The sequence below is a fragment of the Felis catus genome, chromosome A3 (genome assembly GCF_018350175.1).
Source record: "Felis catus isolate Fca126 chromosome A3, F.catus_Fca126_mat1.0, whole genome shotgun sequence".
Taxonomy (NCBI): domain Eukaryota; kingdom Metazoa; phylum Chordata; class Mammalia; order Carnivora; family Felidae; genus Felis; species Felis catus.
In genome coordinates, this window is record NC_058370.1 from 79662072 (window position 1) to 79684959 (window position 22888).

The 22888-nt window shown below is 38.6% G+C and overlaps 1 long non-coding RNA gene across 3 annotated transcripts in view; it reads right to left on the reverse strand.

The window, feature by feature from the left end:
• Positions 1-22888, reverse strand: part of LOC111559712 — a 129137-nt gene that overhangs the window by 57937 nt on the left and 48312 nt on the right. The window contains exon 4 of one of the 3 annotated variants that reach the window (XR_002740833.2): positions 16779-17063. The exons of the other annotated variants lie outside the window; for them this stretch is intronic. This is a non-coding gene — a long non-coding RNA (uncharacterized LOC111559712). Of the gene's footprint in view, positions 1-16778; positions 17064-22888 lie in introns of those variants that run through there. 3 annotated transcript variants of the gene reach the window in all.

The window sequence follows — 22888 nt, forward strand, 5'->3', positions numbered from 1 at the left end:
ACAAAGTGGCATTTTGCGACTTGAAGGAAATTACCCACATGGCTGAGATATGCATCTCCAAAGACTGTATAATTGAAGTGTGGATTTATGTATGGAACATACAGGAATCTGAGTAATATTTTGAAATTAACATTTATTTCACAGAAAAGGCAAATAAAGTGGGTAATAAAAGATGGCAAGGGAGACACCAGACACAAGTAACAAGGCAAGCCAAGCTGTGCTCTGTTAGAAGTGTAAACAAACTACCCCCTCAGCACCAAGGAGGAGCAATTTAAACCAGATGGGAGGACAACCTCCACAGAGAAAGGGAAGTGACTCTGGAGTTGCTCTGGGAAGATGAGTACTGTTTTGATTAATAGAGAAGAGGAGGAAGGCATTCCAGTTAGAAGCACATCAGAGGCACAGAAGAGTGAAAAGCACTACCTGGGGCAGTCCTTGGTAAAAAATGGGAATGGTGGAGGTGGGGCTGGACTGGGTAAGGGACTCATTTTGAGCAGCCTTGAATGTTGACCTAAAAAAAAGTGTGACTCCATTGAAGAAAGAAATATTTTTCCAGTTTTGTGCCTCACCTTTTTTAAAATGAAAAAATAAATATAAGTATACATTATAAATACTTAAATACTATGAGGAGTAGTGAATAATACTGTGAGAAGTAGAAAGTTAGTCTTTCATAATTCCACAACCTGGATATAACTATTGTTAGGGTAATTTGGTATTATCAAAATTTTAACAAATAATGCTAAATTGCCCTCTAAAAAGTTTGTATCTAATAACTTCCACCAATAGTGAATAAGGTTGCTTGTTTTCCTACATATTTACCAACAATGACTATTTTCATTCTTTTTCATCTTTGCCGATCTCATAGGAGAAAAAATGACATTTCATTCTTTTTTGTTGTTGTTGTTCCAATACCTTTTATTTAATTTATTTTTTTAATTTAATTTTTTAAAATTTACATCCAAATTAGTTAGCATATAGTGCAACAGTGATTTCAGGAGTAGATTCCTTAGTGCCCCTTACCCATTTAGCCCATCCCCCTTCCCACAACCCCTCCCGTAACCCTCTGTTTGTTCTCCATATTTATGAGTCTCTTATGCTTTGTCCCCCTCCCTGTTTTTATATTATTTTTGATTCCCTTCCTTTATGTTCATCTGTTTTGTCTCTTAAAGTCCTCATATGAGTGAAGTCATATGATATTTGTCTTTCTCTGACTGACTAATTTCGCTTAGCATAATACCCTCAAGTTCTATCCACGTTGTTGTGAATGGCAAGATTTCATTCTTTTTGATTGCTGAGTAATACTCCAATGTGTGTGTGTGTGTGTGTGTGTGTGTGTGTGTGTGTGTGTGTACCACCTCTTCTTTATCCATTCATCCACTGATGGACATATTTGGGCTCTTTCCATACTTTGGCTATTGTTGATCGTGCTGCTATAAACATTGGGTGCATGTGTCCCTTTGAAACAGCACACCTGTATCCCTAGTAGTGCAATTGCTGGGTCGTAGGGTAGTTCTATTTTTAATTTTTTGAGGGACCTCTATACTGCTTTCCAGGGTGGCTGCACCAGCTTGCATTCCCATGACATTTCATTCTTAAGTGTATTTTCATTTTGTTGTGGCCATTTCATTTCTTTGCCCCTAGTTTGAAATGCCCCCTTTATTATAACTCACCAGTGTATCCCCAGCACCTAGCATATGCAAAGCACTCAATAAATGAAGAAATATAATAGATAGGAATGGTCTATTGCTGCTCTTTTGAAGAGGAAAATGGTATAATCATATCTGTGTTTTAAGACTGTAGTTCTGATGGCAGTATAAAGAAAGGACTGAGAGCTGAAAGCTTCTGAATTCAGAATATAGTTCAGAAAATCATTAACACATTCCAGGCATGAAAATGTTGAATGACTTACGTAGGGTAGGGCCAGTGTGGATGGAAGATGGGAGTGGAAATGGAGCATTACAGAAGTGGAATTGAGATGATGAAAGCACTTATAAGCACTGAAGAAGATGAAAGAGAAGGAGGTGTTAAAGAAAACTGGAGTCTCTAGCTTGCATGCTTGAGTGGATTTTCACACAGTTAATGACAATATGGAACCCATAATGAGGAATAATTTTTTTTGCAAAGAGTCGCAACTGAGTCCATTTCATACATTAAGTGGGACTTGCCTCTTCCCATTCAACTTGCCTCTTTGTATTCCTATTTGTGACCTTGTTGCTCTAATGATAGTGTGGCATTGGTTTCCACTATTTTGCATCTTTTTCTTTAAGTAAATTCTAGCCCCAACATGGGGCTCGAACTCACAACCCCAAGATCAAGAGTTGTATGCTCTACTGACTGAGCCAGCCAGGCACCCCAACTATTTTACTTTTTTTTTTTTACATCTTTGATTTCCACTTTTCTGTTGGAGTCCTCCACCTAAAAGCATGTTCAACTTGCCCCTTTCTTCAACTACATCATTATTCTAGTCTCTCCTTTATTACTCCCATTGCCTCTACTTTTTTCTTTTTTACCACCACTTATCAATGCATTAATTAATTCACTTATTTAATATTCACTTAATATTTATGGAGAGCTTTCAATATATCAGGTATAGTCTACAGGATGGGGAACATTAGTAAATGAAAGGGACAAAAATCCCTACTTCTTGGAGCTCATGTATTGTTCTACTTACTCATTATTTTCTTCTTATCTGCTTCCACCATTGTCCTGGAATTGTTCTTTTGAAAACTGACATTGACTTCAAGATTGTTAAATCTAAATGCCATTTCTTGGCCTCTTTGACCTCTCTGCAGCACTTGACGTTGTTGACAGCTATCTATAACAAAGCCAAAACCTTATCATAACTATTGTTCATGCATTCCCTAGAGAACTCTGAAGAATGTTTTGGTCCCAGTAGATATCCAATACATTTTAATAGGTAGAGATTAAGTTGAGTGCATTCCAAGTACAAAAAATGAAAGGGCAGGAAGCCATGGGCCATTTTTTGGAATATTTATTTCAGTTTAGCCATAAATGATGAGGAGGAATACTACGAGGAAGAACAACTGTAAGCCAACAAATTAGATAACTTAGATGAAATATACAAATTACTAAAAAGACACAGACTACCAAAACTAACTCAAGAAGAAACAGACAATTTGAATAGATCTACAACAAGTGAATAGATTGAATTAGTAATAAAAACGACCTACAAAGAAAAGCCCAGACCCAAATGATTTCACTACTGAATTCCACCAAACATAGGTGCCATAGGTACAAACAAGCCTGATGTTGTAGGAGTTTATACTTTACCTTATCATTAATGAACTGCTGAAGGTTAGGAGAGTTAAGTAATATAAGGGCAGGGTCAAATCACTTCCCTTTCTAAACAGAGCTGCTGCTGAGCCATCTGAGTCAATTATACTCCTCAACTGGGTTAGATCCTGGCTCTGGATCCTCCAGATCCAGAGGTTCTATGACATTTACTGCTTGACTGGACATCGAATATTAAGGCTGTGAGGTATTCCAGTAGTTCTGAGCTGGAATGTAGTATCAGAAGCAGTCATAAATATACTAAGTCCAAGAATCACCCGCAGGAGGACCTTAATACCATCCACCTGCCTAGAAATTAGTCTAAAAGTAGGTGATGCTGGTATGAAGTAGGTGGCTTACTGCTGTCTTAGGAAGCTGGTGTCACTTTAGTGAAATCAGTCAAACTTGCTTTCACAATCCTTAGTAAGGAATCAAAACTACTCAGAAAACGTGACCAAAGTTTATGTCAAGCCATGGCCATAACCATCACACCAAATTGTTTTAAATATTATATAAACCAAAAATAAGCTTTTTCCTCATACCTCTCCATTTCTACTTCCATAGAAATATTTACTAAAAACATGAATACAGATACTTTCATTGTCTCACAAAATTTTATTACTTCTATACATTGGTCTTACTTCTGTTATAGATATTATCAGGCTATTATCTTGTCAACTCCTGAACTTTAGGGCAGGAACAAGACCTTTGATACTCAGGCAGTAGTCTGCTCACTTTAAGCATATTCAATGCATATTGGTATGATTTTTCCTTCATGTTCTTCTCACTTCTTTCTTTCTGGTTGGCAGCCTCTATGGAAAATCTAGTGCTTCATTTCCCCTATTATCTTAACTCATTCTTTACTAAATATATACTGAGCATCTTGTATGTTCCAAATACCATCGTAGGCTCCAGGGGTTTGGTAGTGAATGAAATCCCTGCCCTCATGGAACTTAATATCTAGTAAAAGGAGGTAGATGATAAGCAAACAGATATGTAATGGTGTTGGTAAGTGCTATGTAGAAACAGGGAGCTAGAAAGCAACTAGGTTGACAGGGTAGTCATCACATTCTATCAGAGACCTGAAAGCAAGAGGAAACTTTGCAGATATCTAGAGGAAGTGTCTTCTGCACAGAGGGAACAGAAAATATGAAGGTTCTAAGAGATGGATATGCTTGGTGTATAAAAATAGCATGAAAGACAGTATGCAACAGTGTACAGGGATGACTGGTGGAAAATGAGGTTAGAAAAAAGGTGGGGTGGGGCACCTGGGCGGTTCAGTCGGTTAAACCTGGACTCTTGATTTCAGCTCAGGTCATGATCTCAGGGTCATAAGATCTAGCCCAGTGTCAGTGTGGAGCCTGCTTGGGATTCCCTCTCTGCCCTTCCTCCCCTGTGTGCACACACACACGGGCGTGCTCTCTCTCTCTCAAAATAAATAAATAAACTAAAAAGAAAAAAAAAGAAAAAGATGGGGGAAAAAGGAGGAGAAATAACAATTGACACCACAGAAATACAATGTATTATAAGAGAATATTATGAAAAATTATATGCCAACAAATTGGACAACCTAGAAAAAACTGGATGAATTCCTAGAAACATACAATCTTCCAAAACTCAATCCGAAAGAAAGTGAAAATTTGAACTGATTACTAGTAATGAAATTGAATCAGTAATCAAAAAACCCGGGACAAACAAACATCTATGACCTTCATAGGCAAAAGGTTTAAAGAAAAGTTAATACCTATTCTTCTCACACTATTCCAAAAAACAAAAACAAAACAAAACAACAACAACAACAACAACAACAACAAAAACAGAAAAGGAAGGAAAGCTTCCAAATACATTCTATAAACCCATAATTTCCCTGATACCAAAACCAGATAAAGACACTACAAAAAAAGAAAACTACAGGCCAATGTTGCTGATGAACATAGATGGAAAAACTCTTGACAAAATAGTAGCAAACTAAATTCAACAATGTGTTAAAAAAAAAAAAATTCACCACAGTCAAGTGGGATTTATTCTTGGGATACAAGGGTGATTCAATATTCATAAATCAATCAGTGTGATACATCATATCAACAAAGGAAAAGATAAAAACCACATGATCAATAGATGCAGAAAAAGCATTTGACAAAATACAATATCCATTCACGATAAAAACTTTCAACAAAGCAGGTTTAGAGGGAACATACCTCATCATTATAAAGGATAGGTATAAAAAAACTCACAGCTAGCATTGCACTCAATGGTGAAAACCTGAAAGCTTTTCCCTCAAAGATCAGGAACAAGACAAGGATATCCACTCTCACCATTTTTATTCAACATAGTACTGAAAGTCCTAGCCACAGCAATCAGATAATAAAAAGAAATAAAAGGCATCTAAATTGGTAAGGAAGAACTAAAACATTATTTGCAGATGACATGATACTATACATTGAAAACCCTAAAGACTCCACCAAAAAACTACTAGAACTGATAAATGAATTCAATAAGGTTTCACAATACAAAATCAATATACAGAAATCTGTTGTATTTCTATACAATAACAATGAGGCACCAGAAAGGAATAAGAAAGCAATCCCATTTATAATTGCACCAAAAATAATAAAATACCTAGAATAAACTTAGCCAAAGAGGTGAAAGACCTGTACTCTGAAAATTATAACACTGGTGAAAAAAATTGAAGATGACACAAACATATGGAAATATATTCCATCCTCGTGGATTGGGAGAACAAATATTGCTAAAATGTCCATACCACCCCAAGGAATCTACAGATTTAATGCAATCCCTATCAAAATACCAACAGCATGTTTCACATAACTGGAAAAAATAATCCTAAGATTTGTATGAAACCACAAAATAACCAAAGGTATCTTGAGAAAGAAAAGCAAAACTGGAGGTTCACAATCCCAGATTACAAGATATACTACAAAGCTCTAGCAATCACAACACTATGGTACTGGCATAAAAGTGGACACAAAGTTCAATGGAATAGAATAGGGAGTCCAGAAATAAACCCACAATTATATGGTCAATTAATCTATGACAAAGGAGGCAAGAATATGCGATGGAAAAAAGAAAGTCCCTTCAATAAGTGGTGTTGGGAACACTGGACAGCAACATGCAAAAAAAATAAAGCTGGACTACTTTCTTACAGCATATATAAAAATAAACTCAAAACAGATTAAAGACCTAAATGTGAGATCTGAAACCATAAAAATCCTAGAAGAGAGTACAGGCAGTAATTTCTGATATTGGCCATAACAACATGGTTCTAAATATGTCTCCTGAGACAAAAGAAACACAAGCAAAAATAAACTATTGGGACTACATCCAAATAAAAAGCTTCTGCACAGTGAAGGAAACAATCAACAAAACTAAAAGGCAACCTATGGAATAGGAGAAGATGTTTGCAAATGATATATCCAATAAAGGGTTAGTATCCAAAATAAATATAGAAGTTATACCACTCATTACCAAAAGCAATCCAATTTAAAAATGAGCAGAAGACATAAATGGACATTTCTACAAAGAAGAAATGGGTGAGAGACACATGAAAAGATGCCCAGCATCACTCGTCATCAGGGAAATGCAAATCAAAGCCACAATGAGATATCACCTTTCACCTGTTAGAATGGCTAAAATAAAAAACATAAGAAGCAGGTGTTGGTGAGGATGTGGAGAAAAAGGAACTCTCATGCTTTGCTGGTGAGAATGCAAACTGGAGCAGCCACTGTGGAAAACAATATGAAGCTTCCTCAAAATATCACAAATGGGGTGCCTGGGTGGCTCACTTTGTCAAGCATCCAACTCTTGATATTGGCTTCGGTCATGATTTTGTGGTCATGAGATTGAGCCCCATGTTGGGCTCCACTCTGAGCAGAGCCTGCTTGGGATTCTCTCCCTTTTCTCTGCCCCTGTCCTTCTCAAAATAAATAATTAAACTTAAAAAAATTTAAAATGGAAATACCATACGATCCAGTAATTCCACTACTGGGTATTTACCCAAAGAATATGAAAACACTAATTTGAAAAGGTACCTGTATCCCTACATTTATTGTAGCATTATTTACAATCACCAAATTATGAAAGCAACCCAAGTGTCCATTGATAGATGAATGGATAAAGAATATGTGATATATACGTGTGTGTGTGTACATACACACACACACACACACACACACACATAATTAAATATTATGCAGCTGTAAAAAAAAAGAATGGCATCTTGCCATTTGCAACAACATGGATGGATCTAGAGGATCTAATGCTAAATGAAATAAGTCAGTCAGAGAAAGACAAATACCATATAATTTCACTCATATGTGGAATTTAAGAAACAAAACAAAGAAAAAGACAAAAAACCAGATTATTAATTATAGAGAACAAATTTGTGGTTCCAGAGGGGAGGCAGGTGGGAGGATGAGTGAAATAGATGATGGGGATTAAGAGTACACTTACTGTGATGAGCATTGAGTCATGTATAGAATTGTTAAATCACTATATTGTACACCTAAAACTGAAATAATGTGTATATTAATAAGACCAAAATAAAAAGAAAAGCCAGAAGCAAATGGCTTCACCACTGAATTCTACCAAACATTTAAAGAACAATTAATACCAATTCTTCACAAAATCTTTCAAAAAATAGAAGAGGGAGCACTTCTCAACTCACTTTATGAGGCCAGTATTACCCTTATATGAGAACCAGACAAAGATATCACAAGAAAAGAATAGACCAATATCTCATATGATATAGATGCAAAAATCCTCAACAAAATACTAGCAAAGCGAATTCAACAACATATAGGAAGAATTATACACTGTGACCAAATGGGATTTATCCCAGAAATATAATGTTGGTTTAACATCTGAAAATCAACTAATAATCATTTTATAAAATTTAAATAAAATAAAAAACAAAAATCACATAATCATCTCTGCTATGAATTGAATTGAGTCTCCCCCAAATTCACATGTTGAAGGCCTAACCCCCAATGTGTTGGTATTTGGAGATGGGGCCTTTAGGAAGTAATTTGGTTTAGATGAAGTCATGAGAATGGGGCCTTCATGATGGGATTAGGGCCCTTATAAGAAGAAACACCAGAGAATTGGTCTGTCTCTCCTATGGGAGGATACAGCAAGAAGGCAAGCCAGAAAGAAAGCTCTCACCAGAACCTATCTTGCTGCCTTACACTCCCTACCTCGAGATCTAAGATAAAAAAATTTCTTTTGTTAATGCCACTCAATCTATGGTAATTTGTTATGGCAGCCCAAGCAGACTAAGGCAACCTGAACAGATATAGAAAAAGCATTTGACACAATCCAACACCCTTTCATGTTGTAAACAAAAAACAAAACAAAACAAAACAAAACAAAACAAACAAAAACACTTAGCAAAGCAGGGATAGAAGAGAACTTCCTCAACTTGATAAAGGGCATCTACAAAAATCCCAGCTAATATCACACTCAATGGTGAAATACTAGATGCTTTTCCTCTATGATCAGAAATGAGACAATGGTTTCCACTCTGTGACCAGTTTATCCAACACTGTGAGATTCTGGCCAGGGCAATAAGTCAATTAAAAAAAATAGCTAGGGGGACACCTGGGTGGCTCAGTCAGTTAAGCGTCCGACTTCGGCTCAGGTCATGATCTCACCGTTCGTGAGTTTGAGCCCCGCATCGGGCTCTGTGCTGACAGCTCGGAGCCTAGAGCCTGCTTCGGATTCTGTGTCTCTCTCTCTGCCCCTCCCCTCCCCTGCTCTCTCTCTCTCTCTTGCTCTCTCTCTCCTTCAAAAATAAATAAACATTAAAAAAAATTTAGAAAAACAACAACAAACAAAAAAACTAGGGCTCCTGTGTGGCTAAGTCAGTTAAGCATCTGACTCTTGTTTTTGGCTCAAGTCACGATCTCATGGTTTGTGGGATCGAGCTCCATGTGGGGCTCTGTGCTGACAGCACAAAGCCTGCTTGGGATTCTTTCTCTCCCTCTCTCCCTGACACTCCTCCATTCACACGTACATTCTCTCTCACCCTCTCAAAATAAATAAACGTTAAAAAAACTATTAACTAAACTGGGGTGTCTTAATTCTTAATTCTGGCTCAGTCAGAAGAGCATGTGACTCTCAACCTCAGGGTCATGAGTTTGAGCCCCACATTGGGTGTAGAAATTACTTAAAATAAATAAATAGAATTAAAAATACACACATACATACATAAAAGAAATAAAATGCATCCAGATTGGAAAGGAAAAAATAAAACTATCTCTATTCATAGATGGCATAATCTTATATATAGAAACTCCGATAGACTTCACTAAAAAACTATTAGAACTAGAAAAAATTTTCAAAAGGTTACAGGACACAAGATTGTTACACAGAAATTACCTGTAGTTTTATACAATTTTAATGAATAATTCAAAATGAAATTAAGAAAAAAATCCCATTAACAACAGCATGAAAAATAATTAAATATTTAGGAAGAGATTTAACAAAAGAAGGTCAAAACTTCTATTCTGAAAATAGCACTGGTTAAAATAATAAAAGGAAATCTATGGAAATGGAAAAACGCCTGTTCTTGGATCAGAAGACTCAACATTGTTAAGATGCAATACTCTTGAAACTGACCTAAGATTCAACTCAATACGTATCAGAATCCCCACTGATTTCTTTGTAGAAATTTATTAGCTGATCCTGGGGGCACCTGAGTGGCTCAGTGGGTTAAGCAACAGACTCTGGATTTCAGCTCAGGTCATGATCTCACAGCTAGTGAGTTCAAGCCCCATGTCAGGCTCTCCGTTGACAGCATAGCCCCTGCCCCGATCTCTCTCTCTCTCTCTCTCTCTCTCTCTCTCTCTCTCAAAATAAATAAACATTAAAAAAAATACACGCTGATTCTAAAATTCATATGGAATTGCAAGGGACCCAGAATAACCTAATTAATCTTGAAAAGGTAGAACAAAGTTGGAAGAATCATGCTTACTAATCTCAAAACTTACTACAAACTGACGGTAGTCAAGACAATGTGGTATTGACACAAGGAGGGACACACAGATCAATAGAATAGAATTGATAGTCAGAAATAAATCACATATATATGGTCAATTGACTTTTGACAAGAGCACCAAGACTATCAATGGGGAAGAATGTTCTTTTCAACAAATAATGAGACAACTAGATAGCCACAGGCAAAAGAATGAAGTTGGAACCTTACCTTGCCCCATATACAAAAATTAGCTCACAATGGATCAAAGACCTAAATGTAGGCGGTAACACTATAAAACTCTTTCAAGAAAACATAGGGGAAAATCATGATTTGAGATTTGGCAAAGGATTCTTAGATATGACACCAAAAGCATGAGCAACAAAAGAAAAAAAAAGATAAATTTGACTTCATCAAAATTTAAAACTTTTGTATTTCAAAGGAGACCATATGGATCTCATTTAAACCTTATGTTTTTTGCTGGCTTCTTCTGAAACTGCTCCAACAGGAGAAGGATGGGGATAGGGGAGTGGCTACTTCATAATTGCCAGTTGGGGGGTAGAAGACTGGGTACTGAACTGTCTCAGCCTCTACTCAGCCTGTGTTGGCACCTGAGGTGGAGGTGATTTTCATTATTTATAGGGGGAGATGTGAGTTCCAGCTCTTTACTAGGCCTTACTACTCCTCATGTGGACTCCACTGACAACCACTGAAGTGTGGTGAGTGACCTCTGGCCTCATTACTACCAGTGGTTATAAAAGTCCTGACTCTCCACTAGGCTTCCTCTGATTCCACACTGGTGGTAGTGGTGCAGGAGTAGGGTTAAGCCACTTCATTACAGCCTGGCAAAAGTAGAAGTCTGAACTCTCCACTTGGCCTCTACTAATATGGGTGGGGTTGGGACCAAACTGTTTTACTATCATGTTTGGCTGGAGTCTGGATGGAATAGAGCTCTTGTTGCCTAAAGCTCTGTCTTGCTAGGCTGCCCTTTTTCAGGTCCTTTGGCTAAAGAAAGAAGGTTTTGGTGGGGCTTTCCTTTTTTTTTTTTTTAAATAATCTCTATACCCCACATGGGGCTTGAACTGACTACCCACAAATCAAGAGTTGCACGCTATACCCACTGAGCCAGCTGGGTAGCCCTGGGGTTTTCCTTTAATTTGTGCTGTTGCTAGTTTCTATAGCTCCAAGTCTAGGTTATATGAGGCAGAAAGATAATGCAGAAGACTCATCCCTCTATTGTGTCTTGGGTCCCAACGTCTCTAGTTAATCTACCTTCTCTCTACATTTTAGATTTTTTTTGAAATGTTTATTTTTGAGAGAGAGAGACAATTCACGAGCAGAGGAGAGACAGGGAGAGAGAGAGAGAGAGAGAGAGAGAGAGAGAGAGAGAGAGAGAGAGTCAGTCAGAGAATCCACAGCAGGCTCCACGCTGTTAGCACAAAACCCAACATGGGGCATGAACCCACAAACCATGAGATCATGACCTGGGCTGATGTTGGACACTCAACTGACTGAGCCACCTAGGTGCCCCTCTACCTTTTGGAATCTTCCTATGTTTGTTTTCAAATTACAAACTTAAAAAATGAAGACATCTTTGGAGATGATCCTGTTTAATCACCTTACTTTACTGTAGTAGCAAATGAACCTCAAGGTTACAAGCTAGTTAGCTGTGAAGTTGGGAGTAGATTCCAGTGTTCAAGGTGTTTTTTAGTGTGTCATATTGCTTCGATCTTTTTGTTGTTGTTGTTGCTAAATGTTTACTTATTTTTGAGAAAGAGAGAGAGAGAACGCACATGTGCAGTGGAGGGGCGGGGATGGATGAGTGGGAACAGAGGACCCGAAGGGGTTCCACGCTGACAGCAGAGAGCCCAATGTGGGGCTGGAACTCACGAACCATAAAATCATAACCTGAGCCGAAGTCCAACACTTAACCAAGTGAGCCACCCAGGTGCCCCTCATAGTGCCTCCATCTTAATGGCTTTGTTTCATTTTGTTAGGTGTGTACTAAATTGATTGAAAATTTTCCTCCAGATGTTCAAATTTAGGGAAAAAACTTAGCACCGTATGTTTTGTTCAGTGAATAATCAAACTTAATTTGTAAACTAAACTTAGGAATCACTTTCTATGGCATAGGTTTGAACAAAATAGATTTTTATAAGATACTGAACATCTACTTTATGTCAAACTCTGTGCTAATATACTTTGTAAAATGGACCTTGTTACCAGCCCACTGGTAATGTTCCATCTCTAAAAGCTCTGACATGCAAAATTGTCCCAGATGTTTTTATTTAAACACTATAGTTATTAACTTGATGTTGTTCTTTTAGGAAACTTGTCTGTTTCCCTAAGGTATTTTGTGTTTGTTTAATTTTCTGTTGGAGTACCCGTCTTGTTTAAATCATTCATCAATGTATGCGTCTACTGAAACAACTTCCAATGGAAGACGTTAATTTAATCTCTTCAAATAGTTGTTGCACAACTGAATTTTCCAAAAGGATTTCCTAAATTGTTTCATAGATAAGTGCAAAGGAATTATTTCTTTTTCTTCCCAAGTTCTGGGCAGATACCAAATATAAAGCTATATTATTTAGTCTGTCAAAACTCCATAGTATAATTGGCCATTTATTTTCCTAATTGCAAGTTAGGAAGGTCTCAAAGAGACTAATTCTGACAGCTCTGGGTAATATTTTTTCCCCCACAAACAGCCATGTTTGCACATTATAGAATAATCTGAAAATACTGAAAAAATGTCCTGAACACTAATGATTCTACCAACCCAGAGACTTAATGCACCTTGACATCAAAGTGTAGCCTTCCAGACATTTTCCTAGGACACATTTAAAAGTAAATGTATATGAGTATTTTCATAGAAAAAAGCCTCAGTTATGGCAATTCTGCTGTATTCAGCACAGGGCCTTGAGGCTTTTGAGAAAGAAGGAAACATGTCATGATACATAACATGTGTTTGGGGGCATGTGTTATTAATCTTTTTTTAAGTTAGCACTTTAGGTTTATGTAGGTATAAGCTTTTGAACTTAATTCATTTTATACTATTCTACTTTGTTAGGAATAGGCTTTCAACCAGAGGAAACATTTTTATAACAACTAGACCAGGATAAGAAAGAATGAAAGGAGAGAGCGCCTGGGTGGCTCAGTAGGTTAGGTGTCTGACTTCAGCTCAGGTCGTGATCTTGTGATTTGTGGGTTTGAGCCCTGCATTGGGCTCTGTGCTGACAGCTAAGAGCCTGGGGCCTGTTTCAGATTCTGCGTCTCCCTCTCTCTGCCCCTCCCTTGCTCACACTCTGTCTCTGTCTCTCAAAAATGAATAAATGTTAAAATTTTTTTTTTTTTTTTAATGAATGAAGGGAGGAGGCAGAGTGAGACTGGTTAATATTTTTAAAAATTCTTTTTAATGTTTATTCATTTTTGAGAGACAGAGACAGAGCATGAGTGGGGAGATTGAGAGAGAGGGAGACACAGAATCCAAAGCAGGCTTCAGGCCCTGACCTGCCATCATAGAGCCCGACAAGGGGGTTGAACTCACAAACCTCGAGATCATGACCTGAACTGAAGTCGGACACTCAACCAACTGAGCCACCCAGGCACCTGGATACTAGTTGATTTCTAAAGTAGTCATTGTTTTAGGTTATTTCTGGGTTATTTACCTGCATAAGCACTAATAATTAATTCTATTAGTTATGAATCAAGAAGTGTTTATTAAGTCCTCTAATCATTTTCTTTTTAAAAAGTAGCACTTGTTATTTTCCTGACTATAAAAAATTAATGTTCACTATGAAGAGTATGAAAAAAATTAAAAGATAAAGAAAATGTAAGTGGCCCATAATCTTACTATTCAGCAATAACCACAGATAATATTCTTATGTAGTTGCTTCTTGTTCTTTTTCTATGCATATATATGCATTTTTACAAACTTGGGATGATAGTCTGTAAGATTACATGAATTTGAAACATTTTTAAATTTCCATAAATTATATTTTTATTTATAATGTCTTTTTAGGTTTATTTATTTACTTATTTATTTAATGTTTATTTGGAGAAAGAAAGCCAGTGGCGGATGGGCAAAGAGAGACAGACAGAGAGACAGAGAATCCCAAGCAAGCTCTACGCTGTCAGTGCAGAGCCCAACTCTGGGCTCGATCCCATAAACTGTGAGATCATGACCTGAGCCAAGATCAAGAGTCAGATGCTTAACCAACTGAGCCTCCCAGGCACCCCTAAAGATTCTTATTTTTTATATTTTTTCAATGTTTATTTATTTTTGAGAGAGAGAGAGAGAGAGAGAGAGAGAGAGAGAGGGAGAGAGAGAGAATGAGTGGGGGAGGGGCATAGAGAGAAGGAGACACAGAATCCAAAGCAGGCTCCAGGCTCTGAGCTGTCAGCACAGAGCCCTATGCGGGGCTTGAACCGTGAGATCATGACCTGAGCTGAAGTCAGATGCTTAACCGACTGAGCCACACAGGTGCCCCAAGATTCTTAATATACCTTGCCAAAAAGTAGCTTAAGAATTTAAAGTATAGTTTTGAAACTTTATTTCAATTTTTATCATGCAGATATAGGAACTCAAGGTGGTATGCTGCTGGACAGGGGAAAAAAATGTGCATTTATTATGGATAACACGTCCATGTATTAAAGTTGCTGCCACCTGTTCAGTTTCTAGTAAGTTGTATATTTCTGGAATTAATGATTATAAATTCTATGAATAAATTAAGAAAACTATACTAGAAATTAGTTGGAGTAGAAACATTTTTAGTAGTTTATCAATTATAGGCTTATTCATGTCTGAGAAGACACAGCTGCTTTCTTTGTCATTAAGCTGTACTAATTTTAAACAGATGTTAAAGAAGTAAAATAGTAGAGTAACAACCATCAGGAAGGCTGGGTGCACTCCACACAGAAATCTCAGGCTCTGCGCTAATCCCCAACAATCCATCCAGGTTATATCTAATTAACAAGAGTGGTGATTTTCTATTGTTACGCTCAAACTCACACACTCTCCTGATGGAAGCTGCTGGGTCAGTTTCCTCCTGCATTTCACAAAGGGTGCTAAATATGCATCCTGATAAAATTGCCTTAAGACTCATGCTTTCTCTCACCATCCTTTTCTTTTTCATTCAAGATAGGTCACTGTTTTCATGATGGCCAATGAAGAGAATACTCTCTTGGAAAACTCAAGGTTGTGCAGAATTCCTAACAGTGGGATTTCACTGGTCACATCTTGTTCTGAGGCCTTGTGGAGTTTGCCATTATTGGGGCTGTTAAATATCTGTATTGGGTGGGGATAGTCACTAGCAGTTTAAGCATCCTAGGAAGTTTGGAAGGAACTGAGCTATTTTGTGCCCTGTTTCTACACATGTATGGGCAACTATAATTGTTCAGAATACCCAATTCACAAAATATTTGATTTGTAAATTTTAATTAAAGCCTTAAATTCAACATGTTTCTGAAATTGGTGAAACTTCAAAATGGAACATCATACAATGAAAAAGGAGTCAACATATTCTCTTGAAACACCCCAATACAGTCTTTAAACACAAAAGCAGTTTTGTGCCTTGATTGTTGTGACAAACTTTTCAAGTAAGTTTTCACTGAAAATAAAAATGTATAAATTCTGCTGCACAGCTTATAATCACAATGCTTAGTATAAAACATTATTATACAAAGAAAATGTGACTTTAATGCATACCACCAGCAAAAATATGTAACTTTTTTTTTTAGGTTTATTTGTTTATTTTGAGAGAAACAGAGACAGCATGAGTAGGGGAGGGGCAGAGAGAGAGGGAGAGAGAGAATCCCAAGCAGGCTCTGCACTGCTAGCACAGAGCCTAACTCAGGGCTCTAACTCATGAACCTTGAGATCATGACCTGAGCCAAAATCAAGAGTCTGACCCCTAACCAACTGAGCCTCTCAGGAACCCCAAATTTTTTTAAAAGTTTATTAATTTATTTTGAGAGACAGCTAACTTTTTAATGTACTGTACTTGAACATATTTTTGTTAGACAAACTTGGTATCACATACTTCAGATGTCTTTTTTAATTTTGTTGAAAAATTTGCTTGATTCATTTCCACAACAGACTTGCATGCCCCTTACCCACGATAGCATCCTGGCTGATATTTCTATAAATCTGTTTCTTAAGTTTAGGAAGGTCAACTAAATGAACAATCCTTGACTATAGTATCATCAATCTTTCAGTGTATATCTTAAATATATATATATTTATAAATTATATATATATATTTATAAATATATATATTACCTCCATCTCTTTTTCCTCTGAAACTGTCATGTATGAAATCATCATGTTGTTTCTTTTTTTTTTTTTTAATGTTTATTTGGGGGGGGAGAGGGGGGAGGGGCAGAGAGCAAGGGAGACACAGAATCCAAAGCAGGCTCCTGGCTCTGAGCTGTCAGCAGAGAGCCCCATGTGGGGCTTGAACTCATGAACCGTGAGATCATGACCTGAGCCAAATACAGATGTTTAATGAACTGAGACACCTAGGCGCCCCCATAATGTTGTTTCTTTATCATAAAAACATTACATTCACTCTGCATTATTTTTTAAAATTAACTTTATGGGTATAATTTATATAAATTGTATCCATTTAAACTGTACATTGTGATGAACTTAGATAAATGATACACCCACATGCTGCATGGTTTTTAACCTGGAGATGGGTGACCTGAGTTCAATCCTAAACTGGTCACTTACTAGTCACCTTTGGCAAGTTACCTTAACTTCTCAAAGCCTTGATTCTTCTCTCTGTAAAACAATGATGAAGGCGATCTCACAGCATTGTAAAGGTACAGTGAAATAATGAACAGTAAGTGTCTAGAATACAGTCTGTTCTCAATTCGCCTTTTATTACTAGGTAAGATAAAAAATTAACTTTGTATTTCTAAATTTCTGCCTGGGTTCTTTCAAATGGAAATTTATGAACTCATCGTTTCTTCCTCACTTCTGAGTGTTCACCATATTAATTTATTTTTTTGACACATCCTGCCTCATGTTTACTTGTACAAATAGCACAGGAGGACACCAGCCCCATGCAGTCAGAAGCTCAGGGGGTCACACCAGACCTGTAGTCCTTACATTGGCAGACAGAAACCAAGGCTACACTGGAGCCTTCATGGGAGCATGAGCACCTTTGGGGACCTGAGGCACAGCCACAGGCTGGGCCTTGGTTTGAGCCTTGGCCTTGGCCTTTGGCAATATGGCACCAGCACATTTCCTGAGCTTGGGGTGAGCAATGTAGGCAAGTTGATTGCACTTATGGATGCCGCCATTTAGGATCTTGGGTTTGATTTCCCTGGGCTACATTAGGGCCTTGATAGCCTCAGCACGAGCACTCATGGCCTAGATGGTGTTGCCCTGCATCTTCTTCAGGCCATTCTTGTTGTGCTTCTTGGCAAAGTGTATGTTCCTCAGGAACTTGGGGTCTGCCCCCTTAAGAGACTCATATCTTTGTTACTGGGGTTTCTTGATGTCGTTTCTGTGCCATTTTCATGACTGGTTGTGTATCGTGTGGTTCTTGGACTTGACCATGTCTGCATGAAGCCTATGGCTCCTGAAGCTCCTGGGACTGCCATATTCATTTACTCTTTATGTCAGAGGCAGAAGGAACTGGAGAAATGGCTTTTTTTTTTTTTTTTTTTTAAGTAGGCTCCACATCCAGTGTGGAGCTGAATGCGCAGCTTGAACTCACGACACTGAGATCAATACCTGAGCTGATATTAAGAGTCAGATGCTCAACCAACTGAACCACCCCTGGGTGCCCCACATAGCATGATCTTATATATCATTTACCCACAACTCTCAGAAGGTTCAGTGTGTCCTAGTTAGCATTGACAGATATGATACATTTGTGTGTACCTTTCACTCTGCTACCACTGCCAAAAAATTTCTAAAGGACAAAGTTTCACTAGGAATAGGTAATTATGAAGTAAATCTCACAACTACACATTAACTTGGGCAAAAATTCACAGAAGCTAAGTGATAGCTTCTATAATTGTTCAAGTACAAGGCTGAGCACATGAAGCAGGTGTTTCTTTAAACTCCCTACAAATGTGTACGCAACATTCTTCAGCATCTGAGAACATAAGCAAACAACTGTGCTAAATCATCTGGCCTCATTTTGATCGTAAGGGCTCACACCAGCCAATGAATAACTTATAAATACAATCTGATGTGCGACATGGAGAAACGTAGATGATGGTGGCTTTAGGTTGTTCTTGATTATGTCTGGGGTATCCATTCACTGGCGGTATCCCCACCTCCACCCCGCCACCGCCCTGCTATCTTTCAGAATCCTGAAAGGAATTCTGAAAACATGAATACCCCAGTTTCCTGCTTCGTACCTGCATTTCTCTAAATAATCCGATCGGAGCTTGGTCTGTAAGTACCAGTCCTGGTGTCTACTGTAATTAACAGGCGTCCTGTTAGTTGTAATTAATTAAGAGGCGGTTAGAAATGGTAATTCTAACCATTTGTATTTTTTAACTGACTGTGAATTTGCCTCAAATATTTTTAGCACTCTCATGTCCTTGCTCTCGGATTTTTCTTCGGCTAGGCACTTGGCTAGGCACTTCGTAATTCAGGGGCATTCTTTTCCTTTCAACAATCTATTTACCTACTCCCCTCAACACTTCCACTTGGGTGGTGCTGGCGCACCAGGAAGAAGTGCCCAAGCGGTTCTTCAGGATCCGCCCTCCCGGACAGGTTCTCAGCGCAGAGATGCGCCCGGGAGAAACTCAACGCTTAACGCCAACGCCACCCGTCGCGGGGTGGCGAGGCCTGGACAGGGCCCTAATGAGAAACTCTGGGTTCGCCTGGACCCAGTCTCTGCCAGGCCTTCGGGATCCCGCGACCCCGCCGTAGCGGGAAGGATGAGAGAACAGGAGAGGAGGAAGAAAAGAAAGTGCCCTTGTTGAAGCCCCGCCCGCGCTGGTCGGGCCCTCGTGCCCTTTGGCCTCCAGGGGGCGTGGCCTCGGGGGCGGAAGCAGAGGGCGGGCGGAACCTCTTCGGGGTGGAGACTCATTGGGGCGGGAACCAGCCAGCCTGCTGGAGCGGGGGTCTTCAGAGCCCGAAATGGGTGTGCTAGCTGCACTAGTACGCGAAGTAAGAAACGAGACTTCCTACTATCCAGAGGAAAAGGGAGACTCTTAAGAGGGTCACCAGCCCGTGAACTCGCGGCGCTTCCCATCCTCCCACATAGTTTAAGGGACCAGTACGGGTCGCCAGCCGGAGCGTAGACAGTCAGGGTAGCTTCAGTTTCCATTTTCACTTTCCCTATGGGGCCCGCAGACTTGGAGCGGAGAAAGTGGCTAGGACCAGCGCCCGTGTCACCACCTCCGCAGCGGCAGTGGTGTGGTGGCTAGTTGGTCTGTAAGGGCTGTACCATCCAAAACTCTACCCCACGGTTTCCACCAATGAAGCAGTCCGGGATAAAATGCAAATATACTGGGGTCATGATAAGTAACTGAAGTATTCCCGGTCCCCAACTATCTGAAAATATTCTTCGTGATTAACTGCCCTTTTCTTCTTTGAAGTAGAAAACTGGACCCTTAGAAATACATACCAGATGTGGTGGGTGGGCTAATTTGAAAACAGCTGGACATGGCGCACCTCAGGAAAGCAAAGACAAGATTCCTCCCTCCCAAGTTGTTAAAATGTTATTTGGCTCCACTCTCCTTACAAATGATACCTGTTTTCAAATAATCCAATTTTTCTAGTTTTGTAACAGCATAACTGAATTCCTCCACTTTTAGTTCAACTTAAGTCTTGATTGTATCACCTACCCCAATGCTAAAGGACCAAAAGAGATTAATAATCCTTTTTTTTTTTTTTTTAAGTTTTTTAAATGTTTATTTTTGAGAGAGAGAGAGAGAGAGAGACAGGGCGCGATCTGGGGAGGGGCAGAGAGAGAGGGGGACACAATCTGAAGCAGTCTCCAGGCTCTGCACTGTGAGCACAGATCCTGACTTGGGGCTCAAACCCAGGATCATGACCTGAGCATGACCTGAGCTGAGGTCCATCGCTGCACCCCTCCATCCCTTTTTCTTTTAATATGCATTTTGGTCAGGGTCTCCTGGTTCTTCTTTTTTTTTTTTTTTTTTAAGTTGTGTATTCATTTTGAGAGAAGAGAGGGAGACAAAGAGAAAGCACACGTGAGTGGGGGAGTGGCAGAGAAAGGGAGAGAGAAGCCCTAGCAAGCTCTGTGCCATGAGATCATGACCTGAGCCAAAATCAAGATTCTGAGGCCTAACCTACTGAGCCACCCAGGTGCTCCAGATTAATAAGCTTTTTAAGGGGGAAAAAACTAGTTTTTTGTGCACATTCCAACTCAAAAACTATAAAGAGCAAAATTAAAGCACCTGACATTTGAGACTCCCAAAGACAAGCACTTGAAACAATGCACAACACTGGACTAAGCAGCAGCTTTCTGTTGATTTCCCTTTCCTCCATACCTATTATGGAGTTGACAACTGCTCAAAGGATAGTGAGTGGATTTGAGGATGTTCCACTCAATAGCCAATGGAAACCCACTGTTAAGCATCTCTTCTAACATCTCATAAACCACAGCCACATTGTCTTTGGTTACTGGCTCTGAACAGACTCCAAAATAACCCTGATGAAAATATAATATATATTATATATATATAATTCAGAGACTTTAATAAAAGGGAAAGAATCTTCCTAGAGAATAAAAAAAATAAAAACAAAATACTTCACACTTAAGCTTTCTTGACTGAAGCATACTTCAGCTTCTGTAACTGCAAAATATGTTTGGTTTAACCAACCAAATTCTGTGCTAGACCCAGGGAAAAGAGACATATATCACAGACACTAATAGGGAAGACAGAAAAATAGAAAAACAACTATAATTCAGTGTTACGTGTTTAATAAAAGCATATGCTAGGTACAAAAGTAGCCTAACTGAAGGAGTGACTAATTCTATCAGTTTTATGGGGATAATGGCATAAGAAGGGATTTAACTCAGGAATGGTGTCCATTTGATGGGGTATATGAAGCACAAGGAGAAATGTAAAAATTTTTAAAAAGCTCATGAGGTAGATATCAATAAATGACTACAAAATGCCGATTGAAACAGAAGAAATTAAAATACAAAGAGGTACAGAATTCTATTAATTTTAAAGAGGTAAGTTGAAAATGGGGTGAAGGGGTAGAGAACTCCTTTTACTCAAATCTTCAGTGACACAGAAATTGAAATAACAGCCCTTTAGAATTCCACTTCAGGCAAAACCACTGTTGTTATATTAGTGTATATTTCTCTGGGTTATATATTCGGAACTGACATTGTTTTGTGTAAAAATGGACTCTCCATACACTGAGGCAGTACGGGAAAATGGTTGAATGTGCAGGCTTTGGCAATCTGGTGTTGCCTGGGCTGCAATGCAGGATCTGCCACTTCCCACTTGGGAAGTTACTTCTCTTTATTTTAGTTTTCCCCTCTGCAAAATAGGTCTATAACTGTACGAACTGTCAGTGGAGATTTTAAATATCAGAGTGGACTTTTTGCACAAAAGTGCATGGAAAAGAGCCCATAAAACTGCTTGGTTTTTAATTGATATTTAATTTATTAGTGTTGTAAATTTTAAGCCAAGCTGTTGTTAAGTATATAAACACAAATCTCAAATTAATTTATAAATCTATCAATTTTGTGTTAAAAATGAAACACTTTGACTTGTTCTTTGATTAATGCTCAGTGAACTTTTTAATTTTTTTATTTTTTTTAACGTTTATTTATTACTGAAAGACAGAGTCCGAGTGTGAGCAGGGGAGGGGCAGAGGGAGAGGGAGACACAGAATCTGAAGCAGGCTCCAGGCTCTGAGCTGTCAGCACAGAGTCCCTAGCGCGGGGCTAGAACTCACAAACCTCGAGATCATGACCTGAGCTGAAGTCGGATGCTTAATGACTGAGCCACCCAGGTGCCCCTCAGTAAGCTTATTAACTTGACATATTAGACTTTTCATTTAAACACTATTTATAAGTGATAGAATTTTCTTAAGCATTACCTATTAAAGTAACAAAAGCATACAAATGCAACAAATCAAATTGTCTTACACATTTATGCTGTTTATAAACTTAATTTTTAAATTCCCTTAAATTATGTAAAGTTCACACAGTGCCGTATCTGATTGTCTCAGGTACTTCATACCCCTAACAAGGCAGATTTATACCCTAAATCATCTTGGCCCATTTTCTGCCCAGTCCAGAGCACTTATAGAGTATTCCTGTTAAGAGTCTTCCTGAGCACTGAAAGGACACTGGTTAGGAGTGTGGGCTCCCAGCCAGACTGCTCTGCTACTAACTGGCTACGTGACCTTGGTTAAGTCATGTAACTTTTTCTACCTCTGCTTTATCACCTGAAAGTGGGGGTAGCAAGAGTACACAACTCTCAGAGTTGTTGTGAGCCTTACCTGAGTTAGTGCATGCAAAGCACTTAAAACACTACCTGGCAGATAATAAGTGCTCAACAGATTTTACAGTGTTAGTGTAAATCTACTAGATCAAATTCTCTTAGGCATCTGTGCAGCATAAAAATCAAACCTATACATTAAGTCAA